This window comes from Macrobrachium nipponense, chromosome 47, assembly GCF_015104395.2.
Source record: "Macrobrachium nipponense isolate FS-2020 chromosome 47, ASM1510439v2, whole genome shotgun sequence".
Taxonomy (NCBI): Eukaryota; Metazoa; Arthropoda; class Malacostraca; order Decapoda; family Palaemonidae; genus Macrobrachium; species Macrobrachium nipponense.
The window spans coordinates 3,916,219-3,921,721 of NC_087222.1; the positions used below are offsets into that span (position 1 = coordinate 3,916,219).

Consider the following 5,503-nt stretch of genomic DNA (forward strand, 5'->3'; position numbering starts at 1 on the left):
AAAAATATATCATATCAACTACACACTATGGGAATTGCGTTTCCTTCATAATAGGATAAGTATCAAACGTGGAGCAGCCCTGGAATCAATTAATGTACACAAAGGTGTAAATCATTTGATACCCTACTCCACACAGTACTAAATGTTTGTACATAATATATGTCAATGGACAAAGCTACCTGAAAGATTTCTGAGAAAAACTTAACTAAAATGAGGTAAAATTAGACTATGGTGCCTTTAAACAGGATATAGTCTAGCCTAGGCCTCTTCAGAAATCGTTAAGGATAGCCTATGAAAATTTTACATGGCTGATTTTTGACTAGGTTACAATAGGCCACCAAGTTAGATTAGTTTAACGAGGGTACAGGCTAAGTCCTATGTAATTAAGTTTTCCATGAATTTATATATATATATATATAGCTTAACTATATTTACCAAAAATAGTCATAATTCCTCATTCAAACAGGATTAGTCTAGGGTAGGCCTTCTTAAATTACTGTATAGCATAGTCTAAGATCATGATCGGCAGTGGAAATTTCCATGAGAGAGGTAGGGGTAACCCCAAAATGCCCTGTAGGATGGCCATTTTGTCGTACCCTATGGCACTGGTATTTGCAAAAACTTTATACAAACGAAAAACATAAATACTTTTTTAACGTTTTACAACCCTGTAAAACGTCAAGTTACAACCCAAACTATCACAGCAAAATTTCATGACAACTAATGAACGTGAAGCATCTTTCACGACAATGAAAATTTTCCACGTTAAGGCGTTGTAATCACGTTCGACTGGGCATGCAACCTTTGCACTTGAATCCTCGTCTGCTACTGTTCTTTCATGATAGTGATATGTTCCAACTAATGAACTAATGGTAATATTACGACTTTAAAAGCTTACCTTCCAAGGGATAGATAATCATTTGTATTAACAATTTGGTAAAATAGCCAAATGAAGGGTGGAACGGTTGACGTCCTTCTTCTCCCTTGAGAGCATTCGTGATCCTTACATGTGCTGCTGGTGTTACCAAAAAGCAGACAAAGATTCAGGACAGCGCTCCCATGCTCATAGTGAAAGATAAACAAAACAGAGGACTGGCTAAACTGCTATGCATCCGTGTCCACAACAAAAACGAAAACATTTTACAGTTCCAATCACTCTTACAACAGTAGTGCAAAGATATTAGAGGAGGATGATGAATCAATTCCTAAATAAATCACTAATAATTAAAGGAATATTTTTCCCATTACACTCTTGCAAGGCAAGGTACAACTCCACGTCTGGAGGACAAATCAGGGTGATTATCAGATGCTAATCCAATCACAGCACTGAATCCAAAAATATCAATAGGTGGCTGGCAAGTATCAAGCGGTTCACTGAAACCGACAGTATAGGAACATTTGCCATGAGCTCAATAAGTACCTATATAATTTTACCTTGGGACAGAGAGGTCCCCTTGGCTATAAAACTGAACCAAGGGCATTAAGGATAAATCATGAAACTGCAGACTGGGAGATCCAAAAGGTATGTAGGGGGTGAATAATCTCCAGTCCAAGTGTAATAAATACATTTTAGAATTACATATCTGTAAATAAAAACCCATGACCTGAGGTCATTGGCGAATTAGGAGGGTCCTACGTGACCAAGGCAAATCTAGATCACGCTATGCGATGTTTGCAGTAGCCTGGTTTAAGTTTGTTTGAAAATGTCATCGTTTTGCATTACTGATAACTTTGCATAACAACTTCCATGGGAAGCGGTTGACCTGTTAACCTGCGCCGGAAACTTGTAACTTCCGAGCTGGCGGACTACGTATGTTTTTATGTGAATCGCTGAGATAGCTAATGTTTTCGCTATCAACGTGATGCTCTAAGAAGTCAGTTCATTTCTAGCGATAAAACAGAAAGGTCTCACGACCGAACTGTCTCTCTTGTTATGGAGTTCAGTAATAAAGTTGTTCTACTATTATTCAACTTATCCGTTTGAATCATCTCCTTTACTTTAAGAAGAACCACTCTACTAAGATATCACATAGGAGAAAGAAGGAACCAGAAATACTTACGAATGACAGTCGTAAGAAAATACAAACAGTCTTTCGCAAAAGCGAAACGACTAAGAATTGGTGGCAGCGATTAACGAAGAATAACATTAACAAGACCCATATCAGCCGACCGAAGAACTGCAATCACCAACTTCTAGCTATAAGTCAATAATAAACAGAGGAAACGGGATCTTCAATCAACGCAACATTTTATGAAGACGAAGATATGTCCTTCATCGAGAAGAATACAAGCATCAACATCGACGATTGAGTGACTGTTGTCACATATCTCCGAGAATCAACACCGGACGAGAGCAGCATCGAACATCAACAGAAAGAAGAAACACATAAAGAAACAACGCGCGATCACTAGCAAGGACGCGAAGAGTAGGCCAAGAGGAAGCAACGCGAGGAAGGGGGCTGTGACGTCATCAATCTTGGACTTCTTCATGCAACGCGAGGAAGAGAGGAGACCGTGACGTCATCACGACTTCCGACGTGGGAGAGAGGAAACTGTGACGTCATCCCATGTCAACAATCCTTATCCATATAACCCAGAGCTAAGTAGAATTTTATCTATTCAGGTTTTTTCTCAGTGAAGTGTTGTTCATCAGGAGTCCGATATTACAGGAGGTGAGTTGTTCGCCATCTTAATCTTCATTCATTTCAGAATCAATCTTCAACTACGAGTTCTCGCCCGCAGACTATTTTTTTTCTCGTTGCTGCTAATCGTTTTCTTGCAGGAATTCTCCGAATAATATCTTTATCAAATTATCTGTACTCTATTATCTTTTTGTGGGGTTTTCCTATTACTTGCAACACATTTATACAGTATATTGCATATGCGTTTACGTAGTGGTCGAGTGTATTCTTATAGATATTTTGATAGGACCGCAAGGAATAGGAGTGATAAGAAAAAAGTAAAAGTGAACATGGCAACTACTGCGGCAACTACTGCGGCTGGCAACCCGAATGTTGTGACGCTCGTGAGCGCTAGGTCAGCAATTGTACCTTTTCAAGGTCGGGTCAATGGGTTCCTGCCTCAAAATGTTGAGGCATGGATCTCATCTGTAGACGCTCATTTAAATACAAACAGTCTTTCGCAAAAGCGAAACGACTAAACCAGGCTACTGCAGACATCGCATAGCGTGATCTAGATTTGCCTTGGTCACGTAGGACCCTCCTAATTCGCCAATGACCTCAGGTCATGGGTTTTTATTTACAGATATGTAATTCTAAAATGTATTTATTATATTAGGCTCGGACAGCTACCATTCAAGCCTTGAATAACAAAAGTTACTTTAAACATGGTTTCTTAGGAGCGTGCTCGTAACATATGTTTAGATATAAACATAACAAGTGATTAAATGCAAAAAGCATCACAGACCCAGCTGTACAATTACAGGAAGCCCAAAGCTTCATAGACTTTGCTAAAGGAGACGCAAGTGCATATCTAAGAGGTGTTTCTTTCCAAGAGGCGGCTACATGGGACGAGTTCAAAATTAGTTTACGTGCCGTGTATGGGGGTGAAGAGGCTTTAGATGTAGTATTGGCATTGAGAAATGTCCTTAACCAAGCCTCCATGACTCAGCTTAATGTTGTCGAGCGGGCGGCGCTAATTGCCGACCGGTTAAATGAATATCAAGATAGTTTAAGTAACTCCGGGTGGGTTACGAGTGCCAGAATTGCCATGAAAGATTTTATCCGTCTAATTTACCTCACGAGCATTACAGCAATGTTGCCTGAAGCTTTAGTGCGGTGTTTTGACAAAAAATTGCAGCCCAACAGTACGGAATTAGATGTGTATAAACAAATCAAAAAACACATTTCTAAATGTACCGACCTTGATCCCTCGCTTACTCAAGTTTTTGCAAAAAATGAGAATAAACCACAACAAGTAAACGTGGTCCATAATAATAATCGAGCTGCAGGGATGGTTTGTTTTAACTGTAAACGGCCAGGTCACATGATTTCAGACAGTCGGACGCATTTTTGTTCAATACATAATAGTTCCACTCATTCATATAATCGTTGCTTCTCGCGGAATCAACAGCAGAATCCTACAAACACGCAAAACGTTGCAATGCAAACAAAAAGAAGGGTCCTCAGTACTATAAAAAGAAACAAGCAAACGGAAATGCTGCTCAACAGCAAAAACAAACAAATCGTGCTTCAGGTACCTCTGTTCCTGGGCCATCTAGCCAGAACTTGCAAGGTCAAGCGAATTTTCAAGGAGTGCTAAACAAAGCAAATACCACGTAGTTAGCTCCAAGGGGGGAGAGGACGATGTTGGGTCATCCATATCAACATCTTTTGTATCAAATAATCAGTTTAATCATTTATCAGATCATTGTGAGGCAATCGATTTTCCTATGAAACACACGGCCGAATCCAAAAAATCTGTGCAGGTTCCCGTAGATTTGCAACAAATTCACGCAATTATAAGAAAAGACGAGTTACGACCAACCTTACATGCAGTAAATTTGGACCATAAGTCATTTACTTTGTTCTTTGATTCTGGTAGTCCACGTAATATCATGGATTTAAGGACTCATCATTTACTCTTTCAAACTTCCCTATAGAGAAGTCCGGAATAAACTCTCGGGTATAGGAAATAATTAATAAATGTGGTAGGAGTAACTCATGTTTCAGTACAAGGTCGGTAAGCGCACGTTTTCCGATACCTTTATCGTTGTACAAAACATTAATATGTATCCCGCAGTAATTATCGGATACCCGTCTATGGGCACTCAAAATATTACCTTAGCCCCTGCAAAACACGGCGTGTATATCAAAGGAAAATTCTATAAGTCTTCTAATACCCTAAAATCAGTTTTAGATAATAAGGAGACAGACAGAGTAGTAACATATATTGAAGAACCAATCACTTGTCTCATAAACCAAGAAATAATCCATGCGACCCAACAGAATTCTCGCTCACCCGTAATATCAGCTTGCACGCAAACTCTCGAGCCGAACGTAACTTCGAACATATTAGTGCGTGTAAAGAAAACCTTGCCAGGATCTGAAATGTTAATCCTTTCCGACACTCTGAAAACACACGGATTATCCGTCACACAAGTCATTTATACAGTCGGCTCACAACAACAATGTAACATCGAAGTCTGTAATCATTTGAATACCACTTTAGTAATCCACAAAAATCAACATATCTTGGATGTGGAAGTTTATAAACATCGCATTCTTACCGTAGCTGAGATCAATCACGCTCAATCAGTTGCGGATGAATCCCTTTTGCAATCTATAAAGAACAAAATCAATAAGGACATTCAAGAAGAAGAAATTCAGCAGAAATTTTTGAATCTTTTAACTGAATATCATGATGTTTTTTTCCACTACGGATGGAACCTTAGGAAAAACGGATGTCATCGAGCATCAAATAAGGCTAAAGGACAAACAGAAAGTAATCTATGTACCTTCGTACCGACTTCCTATTAAATTTC

The 5,503-nt window shown here is 39.1% G+C and overlaps 1 protein-coding gene and 1 long non-coding RNA gene across 2 annotated transcripts in view; one reads left to right on the forward strand and one right to left on the reverse strand.

Annotated features, from left to right (window-relative positions):
• The window catches only part of LOC135204434 (uncharacterized), a 1,828-nt gene extending 802 nt beyond the window's left edge, over positions 1-1,026 (reverse strand). The window contains exon 1 of the long non-coding RNA XR_010312212.1: positions 899-1,026. This is a non-coding gene — a long non-coding RNA (uncharacterized LOC135204434). The remainder of the gene's footprint in view (positions 1-898) is intronic.
• Positions 1-5,503, forward strand: part of LOC135204675 (uncharacterized) — a 283,920-nt gene that overhangs the window by 53,726 nt on the left and 224,691 nt on the right. The window lies entirely within an intron of this gene.